A 16,068-nucleotide genomic window follows, 5' to 3' on the forward strand; every position below is an offset into this window, starting at 1 on the left:
ATTCACGGCGGCATCTTTCACCAAATGCACGTGTATAAAAGGAAGTCACTCCTTTCATCAACAAATACTTCATGAGCTAGCATGAAGAAAATGCTTTCAAAAGTTTCCAACACTAGCTTAATGTCCAACAAAATTATGGAGGAGATAAGGATGTTGTCAATGGGCTCAACAACAATTCATCTGGGTTTCCTTTTAAAAGGAATTCCATAGTTAAGTGAACAAGTGATAGCATTGGTCAGGCCAAAGATGTAATGGTGTATGCTCGAGGGATCAACCACGAACAAGACAACATTACGAGCATCATTGGTATTGATTTGATTTGACGATAGCCCACACTCAAATCAAAGGATTGATAAGGCAATAGGTCCAGCAACTGATCACAGGGACCAACCGATGAAGATATCATCTTTCTTCAACACACACTACACAAGAATATCCCTTTGGAACGAACTAAGTCAGGCAAGCTTTTACCTTCCAACTCTCCAAGTTGTTGTCTAGCTTAACCAACTAGCTCAGGGATATCCATCACAGATTCTTGGAGAAAGGGTGGTTTACAATAAACCAACTTGATCACGAGCTCAACATAGCGGTCAGGTGACAACCTGGTAGTACTTCCGAGAAGATCTTCGGAAAATCACGAACCACCGATATGTTACTAAGCTCGAGAACAATCTTGCTTTTCGGGGCAAGATGATATGATCAAGTGAGCGAGGGCTTGACAAGATCCTAATTCATCAATCGAAGGGTGCACCGAAATAAGGACTAGGTAGCATGATCAGTCTTAGAAGGATGATTCAAAAACCAACATACTAAGAATGAAATTATTATCCTTTAACTACCAAGCAACGAGGTTGCTGGGAGTATTGATCTCACACATCACAACTCATTTGTCGGTATTCCGGTTGCATCAACACGAGGGCCGAGGAATGACTAATGATGGTGAGAAGTATCACTGTACCAAGAGTTCATAGGATGGTGTGCAATTCCTATAACAATCTCGATATAGAATAAGGTAATACTCCAAGGTAGAACAGAACCAAAAGCTGGATTAGCAATTAGATCTGCGGAGCACAACTTCTTTGACCCAATCCTGGATATGGAAGAGGTACTGGAGTTTGTTTCTCCAAGTCATTCAGGACAGAATGGCTTGACGGACCACAAGAGTAATAGGCATCGATAAACGAACGCACGCATACTCTTGACTATCAATTGATAGACGAGGGTCAGAATGCAACTACGGAGAACAACTCAAAGGAACATATAATTTTCTGAGTTGAGGATGCATAGATTAGTATGTCGAACCAAGTTCAACATATTTCTTCCGGATAACCCATGCAGAAAGGTAGAACTGGCAGAGTCACGATTTATGAATGGAGAACTCCTCAAGAGTACTCTAATTGTGATCTTTTGATCCAATAAACATCTGCCATAAGCGGTTCATAGTATTTGGAAGAAGGAAATACCACGGACCTCGAGGACTATCGCAAAGTTACTAATATCCTGAAGGAACTAGCAAACACTATCAACATGAAGTAAGTAGAGTGAATCTCGGGTTCAAAGCCCAAGGAATAGAATACCTACTACTAAGTGGCATCACGGGATGCTTTCGAGAATAAAAGCCAGAATCATCACACTGGGGATCACAAAACATTGCTAGATTACTAGGTGACTCCCTAAACACCTAGGGCCATAATAGTATCTCCAACATATATGTCAAGGTAACGGAGTACCTCAACTCACTGATTAGTGTGGTTAATCTGGCCCATGGGAACATTGAAACAGGAAGAAAGGATTTGCAATTGCATCAGACTACTTAGAAACCTGGGATGACTCGGACAGCATAACGGCTGTAAATGCTCAGAAAAGATTTGAGACATTCACAAAAATGGTGGCATAACCACTCAGAAGCACAATATCAAGGTCTCGAGATCAATAATTAACATACAGAAGTAGTAGGAACTGAAACGAGGCTTAAGTCCAACAATCTTATAAGTCTACAGATTAGTAACACGTGATCCTGATGGAAAGAAGAGATAGCCTAGTTCTTAATCCCCGCAGGAAAGATAAGATGACTCAGATCAGAAGGCATAAGGTATAAGGAGTAAAAAGAGCCTTACGTTCCATCCCACAATCAATTCCCTTATATAACTAAAGAATTTCTAGACTCAACTTCGACCAGTTTGGCTTGGTAATCCTACAGGCAGTCAAGCTCTGATACCAACGCTGTCAGGACCCCGACTCGATGCCACATAGATCTAGCATGTAACACTTCATATCACTTTGCGGCCTCACGCACGGTATTCCCACGGGTGTCGCCTTACCTTTACCCGGGACCGTTTGCGCCTTTTGGCACACGTATATGACAGTGTCGCTAGCATCCATATGATAAGGAGCCCGGGCTGACATGGCTAGTCGTAAACCCAAAGTGGCACAAACTTACAGGGACAGGCATCCATGACCCAGCATCGAACGTGTCGGTCATCAGCGAGTGAATCCAGGCTGTAGCACTGGGCTAGCAGGACTCCGGTGAACCGGGCTGTAGCGGGCTAACAGGACTCTGGTATTCATCGCGTGACATTTCCCCGAAGGGACAGACACAGGAACGAAGAAGGACACATGCCGGCCAGCCTAAGTGTTCCGGAGCAGTAGCAAGCTACCATGGCTCGGTGGAAACACTAGGAGACATTTCCCGGTAAGAGAGGCTACTGAAGATAAACGACTAGATAGTCAGATCCCACACATACCAAGCATTTCAATAACATACACACAATATGCTCGATATGTGCAAACACAACATGGCATCACAACATGACTCTATGACTCAAGTAATTTAATCAATAGGCTCCGAGGAGCGAGATATTACAAACATGGGTCTCATGACCCAACAATCAGAGCATACAAGTCAAAGCACAAGCGGAAGCTATCATGTCTGAGTACAGACATCTATAAATGAAAAAGGCTGAGAAGCCTGACTATCTACCAGATCCTGCCGAGGGCACAAGATCGTAGCTGAGGTAACAAGCTAAACGTCGAAGTCCACGCGGAACTACTAGCGAGACCGAAGTCTCTCTGCAAAAACATAAATAGGCAAACGTGAGTACAAATGTACCCAGCAAGACTTACATCAGAACTAACTACATATGCTTCATTATCAACAAAGGGGATGGTGGGGTTTAACTGCAGCAAGCCAGCTTTGACTCGGTGGCTATCCTGAACTACGACTGCAAGTAACTCTTTTGAGGTGGCGCACACGAGTCCACATATTCCCCATATCAATACACCACTATGGAATCGCTCCCGTCTCCCTACGAGAACGCCATCCATAGCACTCACGCTTATCTTGCGTATTTTAGAGTATCCACTTTCACTTGTCTATGAACTGATATAAGCAACCCAGAAGTCCTTTTCCGCGGACACGGCTATTCGAATAGATGATGATAACCCTGCAGGGGTGTACTTCTTCATACATGTTTCCACCACTTAGCGTCTGCACACGACATGTGCTCGGCAGACTTCAAGCGAAAGCCGACGTGGGTGTAGACCACGACCTACCTAAACACTCAAGTCTCTAGTCCAGGTTTATCGCCTATTCGGGTTCCATCCATGAGGAGATCCGGCCGGAGTTTCGCTCACAGCCCCAAATGATGTGAACAGGGTTCCGTGACACCAAACGGGCGCCCGGTTTACCCGGCCACGTGCCTACCGCATCACAGCCCACCCCTACGGTCAGCGCTGTCCACGGCCTCCAGCATACTACAAACACCAGAAACTACTTGCAACTCCTGGACAGAGGACAAGGGTGAATAAGAAGTCGAGCGGGGTCATATTTCAGGGCCCAATGTATGGTAGTAGCTGAATCATGGATCACAAACACAGAACTCAGTTCCTGAGGACGGCTACAATGAGACAACCCACCATGTACTCCTACATGGCCTCTCACCGCTACCTTTACCAAATCGTGTTCACACACTTAGCTCTCACACAGTAGGACATGTTCACACGCCTCTGATTCATCCCCGATGAATCAGACCTGACTCAACTCTAAGAAGTAGCAGGCATGACAAACAAACATGAATGAGTAGGCACAACAGGGCTCAAACAACTCCTACTCATGCTAGTGGGTTTCATCTATTTACTGTGGCAATGACAGGTCATGCAGAGGATGAAGGGGTTCAGCTACCGCAGCAAGTAACAGATGAATCGGTGTTGTCCTAATGCATTAAAAGAGAGCAGGAGCGAGAGAGTAGGATTGTATCGGAATGAACAAGGGGGTTTTGCTTGCCTGGCACTTCTGAAGATAACATTGAGTCTTCATCAGTGTCAACGATCACATCATCGGTACACGTCTATCGAGAGGGGACAAATACCAGCAAATATAGAAAAGACACGATCAATGCAATGCACAATATGATGCATGCTATGACATGGCAATATGAATGTGTTTTGGGCTAATGCACCTAAAACCAGATTAAATGAAGTTGGTTTGAATACAAGATTCAAATTCAAACTCCGTATGTGGTTATTTAAATGTCATTCACTTCATTTGCCCTAAACAGTAGTGATAAGTTGTTCTAACATGCATGAAAATGGTACAGATGGATTCCTTGAATTTTTCTGATAATTTTTCATATATAATTTATTTAATTTGGAGTTACGGTTAATTTTCTATGATTTATTGAAGTTTTAGGCATTTTCTGGAATTTCAGAGTTAAATTAAATCCAGAAATGATTATGGCGTCAGCACCACGTCACAGTGACGTCAGCAGGGTCAACCGGGCCGGTCAGGGTCAAACCTGACGTGTGGGGTCCACACGTCAGTGGCACAGGGGCTAATCCCGCGTTGACTCGGGCTTTGACCCGCTACGGGGCCTGCTGTCAGTGTCTGTGGGGGTGTTTAGCATGGTCATTAGCGACTAAGTAAGTGCGCCACGTCGGCGTCACCGGAGACCAGCCGGCGGCGACCACAGGACACGGCGGGGCACGCCGGACTTGCGCTAGGGGCATCGGATCGATGCGCCAAGGGCACCAGGAGGTAGCCCGCGCCCGTGCGCATCTAGGGGGACCAACGGAAGGTGCGGGGGTGGCCGGAATTAGCAACGGCGGCGAGCGAGGCAGCGGCCGGAGCTCGGGCGAGGTCGGGGTTGGCGTTCGGGGGCACGGGAGGGGAAGCTAGTGGCGGCTACGTGCTCCTGGAGACATGTTGAGTGCGGTGGTGTGCTCGGCTTCGAGCTGCAACGGCTCCAGCCACGGTGGTGACGAGGCACGGCGGCGGCGAGCTCTCGGGTCCGGCGGAAGCAATGGCTAGAGCGGCCCAACGGCATGGGAAGAAGAGGGGAACGGTTCAGTGGCTCACCGCGAGTCCAACGAGCGCGAGGGCGAGGCCGGGGACGCTCTGTGGCCGGCGAATCAAGCGACGACGGCCGTCGGTGCAGAGGAAGAAGATGGCGTCGGTGATGGCGCTCCAGGGCGTCCGGCATCTTGTGGCTCCGTGGTAGGGACGGGAACGTCACGGCGGAGCTCGGGGGCGCGTCGGAGAGGCGAGGGAAAGGCGGTGGCCGCGGTGGTTCTCGTCGGCGGCGACGGCTGCGTTCGGGTTCGGGCGAGAGAGAAAGAGCAGAGGAGCGGGGCCTCGAGGAAGAGTGAGAGGGGTCCGAGGGGGTGGCGTGGCGTCTCCGGGCGTCGAGGAGGGAGGCAACCAGGCAGGAGGTGGCCAGGGGGGAAGCAGGAGGTGGCCGAGGCCTCTCGGGCGCGCGCCACGCCTCTGTTCGTCCTCCTGGCAGAGGAGGAAGAAGACAAGGGGGAGGAGGTGGGCTGGGCCGGCCAGATGGGCTGGCCAGCTGGGCCAGTTCTGGTGGACTGCACGGGTGATGCCAGGTAAGCTGGGCTTCTCTCTCTCTCTCTCTTTTTTTTTACTGTTTTCTATTTTTGTTCTGTTTTATTTAATTGGCACTGAATTTTAATTCAAACAGAATTTGAAAACAGTGCCTAAACTTCCCTGGATATTTTTTTAAGTCACCTAATGGACTTCTCCACACATAATAAAAATATCTCAGGTCATTTGAAAATATATTCATTATATATTATGAATATAACTCCAAATTCAAATAAAATATTGATTTAAAATCAGAGCCCAATAATTCCTTAGAAATGTTCCAAAATTTTGGTTTGATATATAACTCTTGCCAAAATTGTCAGAGCTATTTCTAGGGCATTTTGGATTTACTGATTGCAATTTTAGGGTTTCTTGCCCCTCTTTTATTTAAGTTTTGAGGCTTCTGAATTCCTCAGTTCAAATTTTATTTGAAATAAAACATGATGCTCACAAGAGGTCTAGCCTAGTGCATTACCAGAAGCTAGGGATGTGACACTTGACGAGCCTAGCATGTACAGACATGGCCTCGGAACACAGAGACCGAAAGGTCGAACATGAGTCATATGGAAGATACGATCAACATGGAGATGTTCACCGATGATGACTAGTCCGTCTCACGTGATGATCGGACACGGCCTAGTCGACTCGGATCGTGTAACACTTAGATGACTAGAGGGATGTCTAATCTGAGTGGGAGTTCATTAAATAATTTGATTAGATGAACTTAATTATCATGAACTTAGTCTAAAACTTTTGCAAAATATGTCTTGTAGATCAAATGGCCAACGCTCATGTCAACATGAACTTCAACGCGTTCCTAGAGAAAACCAAGCTGAAAGATGATGGCAGCAACTATTCGGACTGGGTCCGGAACCTGAGGATCATCCTCATAGCAGCCAAGAAAGATTATGTCCTAGATGCACCGCTAGGTGAAGCACCCATCCCAGAGAACCAAGACGTTATGAACACTTGGCAATCACGTGCTGATGATTACTCCCTCATTCAGTGCGGCAAGCTTTACAGCTTAGAACCGGGGCTCCAAAAGCATTTTGAGAAGCACGGAGCATATGAGATGTTTGAGGAGCTGAAAATGGTTTTCCAAGGTCATGCCCGGGTCGATAGATATGAAGTCTCCGACAAGTTCTATAGTTGTAAGATGGAGGAAAACAGTTCTGTCAGTGAGCACATACTCAAAATGTCTGGGTTGCACAACCGCCTGTCCCAGTTGGAGATCAACCTCCCGGAAGAGGCGGTCACTGACAGAATCCTTCAGTCGCTCCCACCGAGCTACAAGAGCTTTGTGTTGAACTACAATATGCAGGGGATGGTGAAGACCATTCCTGAAGTATTCTCAATGCTGAAGTCAGCAGAGGTTGAAATCAAGAAAGAACATCCAGTGTTGATGGTCAATAAGACCACTAAGTTCAAGAAGGGCAAGGGTAAGAAGAACTTCAAGAAGGACGGCAAAGATGTTGCCGCGCCCGGTAAGCCAGTTGCCGGGAAGAAGTCAAAGAATGGACCCAAGCCTGAGACTGAGTGCTTTTATTGCAAGGGGAAGGGTCACTGGAAGCGGAACTGCCCCAAATACTTAGCGGACAAGAAGGCCGGCAACACCAAAGGTATATTTGATATACATGTAATTGATGTGTACCTTACCAGTACTCGTAGTAACTCCTGGGTATTTGATACCGGTGCCGTTGCTCACATTTGTAACTCACATCAAGAGCTGCGGAATAAGCGGAGACTAGCGAAGGACGAGGTGACGATGCGCGTCGGGAATGGTTCCAAGGTCGATGTGATTGCCGTCGGCACGCTACCTCTACATTTACCTACAGGATTAGTTTAAAACCTCAATAATTGTTATTTAGTACCAAGTTTGAGCATGAACATTGTATCTGGATCTCGTTTGATACGAGATGGCTACTCATTTAAATCCGAGAATAATGGTTGTTCTATTTATATGAGAGATATGTTTTATGGTCATGCCCCGATAGTCAATGGTTTATTCTTAATGAATCTCGAACGTAATGTTACACATATTCATAGCGTGAATACCAAAAGATGTAAAGTTGATAACGATAGTCCCACATACTTGTGGCACTGCCGCCTTGGTCACATTGGTGTCAAGCGCATGAAGAAGCTCCATGCTGATGGACTTTTAGAGTCTCTCGATTATGAATCATTTGACACATGCGAACCATGCCTCATGGGCAAAATGACCAAGACTCCGTTCTCCGAAACAATGGAGCGAGCAACCAACTTGTTGGAAATCATACATACCAATGTGTGCGGTCCAATGAGCGTTGAGGCTCACGGAGGATATTGTTATGTTCTCACTCTCACTGATGACTTGAGTAGATATGGGTATGTCTACTTGATGAAACACAAGTCTGAGACCTTTGAAAAGTTCAAGGAATTTCAGAATGAAGTAGAGAATCAACGTGACCGAAAGATAAAATTCTTACGATCGGATCGTGGAGGAGAATATTTAAGTCACAAATTTGGTACACACTTAAGAAAACGTGGAATCGTTTCACAACTCACGCCACCTCGAACACCTCAGCGTAACGGTGTGTCCGAACATCGTAATCGCACTCTATTGGATATGGTGCGATCTATGATGTCTCTTACCAATTTACCGCTATCATTTTGGGGATACGCTCTAGAGACAGCTACATTCACTTTAAATAGGGCACCATCTAAATCCGTTGAGACAACACCGTATGAATTATGGTTTGGGAAGAAACCTAAGCTGTCGTTTCTAAAAGTTTGGGGATGCGATGCTTATGTCAAGAAACTTCAACCTGAAAAGCTCGAACCCAAGTCGGAAAAATGCGTCTTCATAGGATACCCTAAGGAAACCATTGGGTATACCTTCTACTTAAGATCCGAGGGCAAGATCTTTGTTGCCAAGAACGGATCCTTTCTGGAAAAAGAGTTTCTCTCGAAAGGAGTAAGTGGGAGGAAAGTAGAACTCGATGAAGTACTACCTCTTGAACCGGAAAGTAGTGCAGCTCAGGAAAATGTTCCTGTGGTGCCTACACCGACTAGAGAGGAAATTAATGATGATGATCAAGGTACTTCTGATCAAGTTGCTACTGAACTTCGTAGGTCCACAAGGACACGTTCCACACCAGAGTGGTATGGCAACCCTATCCTGGAAATCATGTTGTTAGACAATGGTGAACCTTCGAACTATGAAGAAGCGATGGCGGGCCCAGATTCCAACAAATGGCTAGAAGCCATGAAATCCGAGATAGAATCCATGTATGAAAACAAAGTTTGGACTTTGACTGACTTGCCCGATGATCGGCGAGCGATAGAAAATAAATGGATCTTTAAGAAGAAGACGGACGCTGATGGCAATGTCACCATCTGTAAAGCTCGACTTGTCACTAAGGGTTATCGGCAAGTTCAAGGGATTGACTACGATGAGACTTTCTCTCCCGTAGCGAAGCTTAAGTCCGTCCGAATCATGTTAGCAATTGCCGCATACTATGATTATGAGATATGGAAGATGGACGTCAAAATGGCATTCCTTAACGGGCAACTTAAGGAAGAACTGTATATGATGCAACCGGAAGGTTTTGTCGATCCTAAGAATGCTAACAAAGTATGCAGGCTCCAGCGATCCATTTATGGGTTGGTGCAAGCATCTCGGAGTTGGAACATTCGCTTTGATGAGATGATCAAAGCGTTTGGGTTTATGAAGACTTATGGAGAAGCTTGCGTTTACAAGAAAGTGAGTGGGAGCGCTGTAGCATTTCTCATATTATATGTAGATGACATACTTTTGATGGGAAATGATATAGAATTCTTGGACAGCATTAAGGCCTACTTGAATAAGTGTTTTTCAATGAAGGACCTTGGAGAAGCTGCTTACATATTAGGCATCAAGATCTATAGGGATAGATCGAGACGCCTCATAAGTCTTTCACAAAGCACATACCTTGATAAGATTTTGAAGAAGTTCAAAATGGATCAGTCCAAGAAAGGGTTCTTGCCTGTACTGCAAGGTGTGAGATTGAGCTTGGCTCAATGCCCGACCACGGCAAAATATAAAGAAGAGATGAGCGTCATCCCCTATGCATCAGCCATAGGATCTATTATGTATGCCATGCTGTGTACCAGACCTGATGTAAACCTTGCCGTAAGTTTGGTAGGAAGGTACCAAAGTAATCCCGGCAAGGAACACTGGACAGCGGTCAAGAATATCCTGAAGTACCTGAAAAAGACAAAGGACATGTTTCTCGTTTATGGAGGTGACTAAGAGCTCGTCGTAAAGGGTTACGTCGGCGCTAGCTTCGACACAGATCTGGATGACTCTAAGTCACAAACCGGATACGTGTATATGTTGAATGGTGGAGCAGTAAGCTGGTGCAACTGCAAGCAGAGCGTCATGGCGGGATCTACATGTAAAGCGGAGTACATGGCAGCCTCGGAGGCAGCGCATGAAGCAATTTGGGTGAAGGAGTTCATCACCGACCTAGGAGTCATACCCAATGCGTCGGGGCCGATCAAACTCTTCTGTGACAACACTGGAGCTATTACCCTTGCCAAGGAGCCCAGGTTTCACAAGAAGACCAGGCACATCAAGCGACGTTTCAACTCCATCCGTGAAAATGTTCAAGATGGAGACATAGATATTTGCAAAGTACATACGGATCTGAATGTCGCAGATCCATTGACTAAACCTCTCTCGCGAGCAAAACATGATCAACACCAGAACTCTATGGGTGTTCGATTCATCACAATGTAACTAGATTATTGACTCTAGTGCAAGTGGGAGACTGTTGAAAATATGCCCTAGAGGCAATAATAAAAGGATTATTATTATATTTCCTTGTTCATGATAATTGTCTTTTATTCATGCTATAATTGTCTTATCCGGAAATCGTAATACACGTGTGAATACTTAGACCAAATATGTCCCTAGTAAGCCTCTAGTTGACTAGCTCGTTGGTCAATAGATAGTCATGGTTTCCTGACTATGGACATTAGATGTCATTGACAACGGGATCACATTATTAGGAGAATGATGTGATGGACAAGACCCAATCCTAAGCATAGCACAAGATCGTGTAGTTCGTTTTGCTAGAGCTTTTCCAATGACGAGTATCTCTTCCTTAGACCATGAGATCATGTAACTCCCGGATACCATAGGAGTGCTTTGGGTGTACCAAATGTCACAACGTAACTGGGTGACTATAAAGGTGCACTACAGGTATCTTCGAAAGTGTCTGTTGGGTTGACACGGATCGAGACTGGGTTTTGTCACTCCATATGACGGAGAGGTATCACTGGGCCCACTCGGTAGTGCATCATCATAATGAGCTCAAAGTGACCAAGTGTCTGGTCACGGGATCATGCATTACGGTACGAGTAAAGTGACTTGCCGGTAACGAGACTGAACGAGGTATTGGGATACCGACGATCGAGTCTCGGGCAAGTAACATACCGTCTGACAAAGGGAATTGTATACGGGGTTGCTTGAACCCTCGACATTGTGGTTCATCCGATGAGATCATCGAGGAGTATGTGGGAGCCAACATGGGTATCCAGATCCCGCTGTTGGTTATTTACCGGAGAACCGTCTCGGTCATGTCTGCATGTCTCCCGAACCCGTAGGGTCTACACACTTAAGGTTCAGTGACGCTAGGGTTGTATGAATATGAGTATGCAGCAAACTGAATGTTGTTCGGAGTCCCGGATGAGATCCCGGACGTCACGAGGAGTTCCGGAATGGTCTGGAGGTAAAGAAAACTATATAGGAAGTGTTGTTTCGGCCATCGGGAAAGTTTCGGGGTCACCCGGTATTGTACCGGGACCACCGGAAGGGTCCCGGGGGTCCACTGGGTGGGGCTACCTATCCCGGAGGGCCCCGTGGGATGAAGTGGGAGGGGAACCAGCCCCTAGTGGGCTGGTGCGCCCCCCCTTGGCCCCCCCCTGCGCCTAGGGTTGGAAACCCTAGGTGGGGGGGCGCACCACTTGCCTTGGGGGGCACTCCACCCCCCTTGGCCGCCGCCCCCCTTGGGAGATTGCATCTCCCAGGGCCAGTGCCCCCCCTGGGGGCCTATATAAAGGAGGGCAGGGGGAGGGCAGCCGCACCCTGATTCTTGGCGCCTCCCTCCCCCTGCTACACCTCGTCCTCCTCCCGCAGCAGCTTGGCGAAGCCCTGCCGGAGTTCTGCTGCATCCACCACCACGCCGTCGTGCTGCTGGATCATTATCAACCTCTCCTTCCCCCTTGCTAGATCAAGACGGAGGAGACGTCACGCTGACCGTACGTGTGTTGAACGCGAGGTGCCGTCCGTTCGGCGCTAGGATCTCCGGTGATAGGATCACGACGAGAACGACTACTTCAACCCCGTTCTTTTGAACGCTTCCGCTCGCGATCTACAAAGTGGTATGTAGATGCATCTCCCCTTTCACTCGTTGCTTAGATGAACTCATAGATGGATCTTGGTGAAACTGTAGGAAATTTTTTATTTTCTGCAACGTTCCCCAACAGCTACTATCTCAGAGTCAAGTCCATACTTAGCGCTAAATCCACGAAAAGCATCGGTATCCATAAAAGATTTAACACAATCGAACTTGGGTGTCATACATGAATCCTTACCATCGTCGGAACCCCAATCTTCAGAGTTGCGTTTAATTCTTTCCAATAAGTCCCATTTGAAATCAATAGTCTTCAGCATATAAGAACCAGCATAGGAAGTATCGAGCAGGTTGCGATTATCAAGAGAAAGCCGAGCATAAAAGTTCTGAATAATCATTTCCCGAGAGAGCTCATGATTGGGGCATGAATATAACATTGACTTAAGCCTCCCCCAAGCTTGAGCGATGCTTTCTCCTTCGCGAGGCCAGAAATTATATATGTAATTACGATCACGATGAACAAGATGCATAGGATAGAACTTCTGGTGAAATTCCAACTTCAATCGCTTATAATTCCAAGATCTCGTATCATCACATAGCCTATACCATGTCAATGCATCTCCCTTCAAAGATAAAGGGAAGACCTTCCTTTTTACAACATCATCGGGAATACCTGCAAGCTTAAAATAATCCACAAACTTCATCCACAAAGATAAGGTGTAAACCGGGATGCAATGTTCGGTCTCCTGCAAATGGATTAGCTAGCAGTTTCTCTATCATACCCGAAGGAATCTCAAAGTAAATATTTTCATAAAGTTCAGTAGGTTGAGGAGCAACTCTTTGCTCTTCTGGTTGGGGTGAAGATACCCCAAACAAGCACCTCAAAGGATTAGTTTCCATAGTGACAAGTAACAAAAAAATTCAGCACACTATATAAATGTTTCCTTACCAAGTTCCACTCACCAAAAGCGCTACACTCCCCGGAAACGGCGCCAGAAAAGAGTCTTGATGACCCACAAGTGTAGGGGATCAATCGTAGTCCTTTCGATAAGTAAGAGTGTCGAACCCAACGAGGAGCAGAAGGAAATGATAAGCGGTTTTCGGTAAGGTTTTCTCTGTAAGCACTGAAATTGTAGGTGATAGATAGTTTTGTGATAAGATAAATGGTAACAAGTAACAAGTAAATTAAGTAAATAAAATGCAGCAAGGTGTCCCAATCGTTTATGTAGCAAAGGATAAGCCTGGACATTTCTAATAATGAGAAAGGAGCTCCCGAGGACACATGGGAATTATCGTCAAGCTAGTTTTCATCACGTTCATATGATTCGCGTTCGGTACTTTGATAATTTGATATGTGGGCGGACCGGTACTTGGGTATTGCCCTTACTTGGACAAGAATCCCACTTATGATTAACCCCTATTGCAAGCGTCCACAACTACAAAAGAAGTATTAAGGTAAACCTAACCACAGCATTAAACATATGGATCCATATCAGCCCCCAACGAAGCAACGCATAAACTAGGGATTAAGCTTCTGTCACTCTAGCAACCCATCATCTACTTATTACTTCCCCATGCCTTCCTCTAGGCCCAAATAATGGTGAAGTGTCATGTAGTCGACGTTCACATAACACCACTAGAGGAAAAGACAACATACATCTCATCAAAATATCGAACGAATACCAAATTCACATGACTACTAATAGCAAGACTTCATCCATGTCCTCGGGAACAAACGTAACTACTCACAAAGCATATTCATGTTCATAATCAGAGGAGTAATAATATGCATAAAGGATCTGAACATATGATCTTCCACCAAGTAAACCAATTAGCATCAACTACAAGGAGTAATCAACACTACTAGCAACCCACAGGTACCAATTTGTGGTTTTGATACAAGATTGGATACAAGAGATGAACTAGGGTTTTGAGAGGAGATGGTGCTGATGAAGATGTTGATGGAGATTGACCCCCTCTCGATGAGAGGATCGTTGGTGATGACGTTGGTGATGATTTCCCCCTCCCGGATGGAAGTGTCCCCGACAGAACAGCTCTGTCGGAGCCCTAGATTGATTCCGCCAAGGTTCCGCCTCGTGGCGGCAGAGTTTCGTCCTGTAAGCTTGCCAACGATTTTTTCCAGGGTGAAAGCGATGATATAGCAGAAGATGGACACCGGAGGCCCACCAGGGGGCCCAAGAGATAGGGGGCGCGCCCTATAGGGGGGGCGCCCTCCTATCTCCCGGACAGGGTGTGGGCCCCCTTGTGTATTTCTTTCGCTCAATAATTCTTATTAATTCCGAAAAGATGTTTCGTGGAGTTTCAGGACTTTTGGAGTTGTGCAGAATAGGTTTCCAACGTTTGCTCCTTTTCCAGCCAGAATTCCAGCTGTCGGCGTTCCCCCTCTTCATGGTAAACCTTGTAAAATAAGAGAGAATAGTCATAAGTATTGAGATATAATGTGTAATAAGAGCCCATAATGCAATAAATATTGATATAAAAGCATGATGCAAAATGGACGTATCAGCAACCAAGGACACGGATTTGAATTTTCAACCAATTTATATGCATTAGAGCATGTGCATGTAGTTCAAATTTGAATTATGCACATAAATGCATTGAAAGCTCAATTAATGTATAAAAATTTCCAAACGAACCTCGAAAAATTGCAAAGTTTAACACAACACTCCTGTTGTTCTATCTTGACACTAGAGAAAAAAATTGAAAGCAATAACAGGCAACAGATATCATTTCGTCCCCAAAGGTGCCACGTTCCCTACTGAAACCATGAGGCTCTTGTTGTGACAGGTTGTGGTATGTGAAAAGCTTATACCCAAACCTGCCCCAAATGGGACAAAAAGTTTACCACGGCATGTTCATACCGCTCCATGATACCATGCCAAGTTTCATGAATTTCAGTAGAGTTTTGGATTTACTAGAATTTAAAAAGCAGGTATCTCAATGTTTTGCGGCCGAGTGACGGTGACAGGGTGTTTGACATTCAATCCCATTTCTTGCATGGGACCTAATCATGCAACCAAGGACACGGATTTGAATTTTCAACCAATTATTATGCATTAGAGCATGTGCCTGTAGTTCAAATTTGAATTATGCACATAAATGCATTGAAAACTCAATTAATGTATGAAAATGTGCAAACGAAGCCCAAGAAAATCCTAAAACTAACACAACACTCATGTTGTTCTATGTTGTCACTAGAAAAAAATTGAAATCAAGAAGAGGCGATGAATATCGTTTCGTCCAAAAAGGTGAAATGTTCCCTACCGTAACCATGAGGCTTGTTGTGAGAACACTACTAGGGAAAACCCTAGTAGTAGTGCGGGTTTAGTGCCCACTAGTAGTATGGGTAACCGCGCTACTAATAAAGCGCTACAGCTATTACATAGCAGTAGCGTGTGTGACATGCGCTACTGCTAAGGCTCATAGCCGCGGTGTTTGTTCTTTCCCGCGCTGCTGCTAATCTAGCTAGTAGCAGCGTGTTTCCTGTACATCACTACTAGTATTCTTTTTTCATTTTTTTTATTTTGAGTGTATTTATACGCTGTTATACAAATTTTGGTACAATACCAATTATGAGGTTTATATCATTATGTCCATAATAGTGTGTCAAATAAATGTGGATTAGGTTCAAGTGGAGGCAATATGTGGTGCATGTCAAAAGTATACTACTAATCCAAACTTGATCTAGTTTGGACTAGTAGTACTTTCGATGTGAACCACATGTTGCCTCCACTTGAATCTAATCTGCCAGCACAAGCTATGTAATCATCATCATAGTCATTACCACCAATAGTAGTT

Source organism: Triticum aestivum, chromosome 7B, assembly GCF_018294505.1.
Source record: "Triticum aestivum cultivar Chinese Spring chromosome 7B, IWGSC CS RefSeq v2.1, whole genome shotgun sequence".
In the NCBI taxonomy this organism is placed as follows: Eukaryota; Viridiplantae; Streptophyta; class Magnoliopsida; order Poales; family Poaceae; genus Triticum; species Triticum aestivum.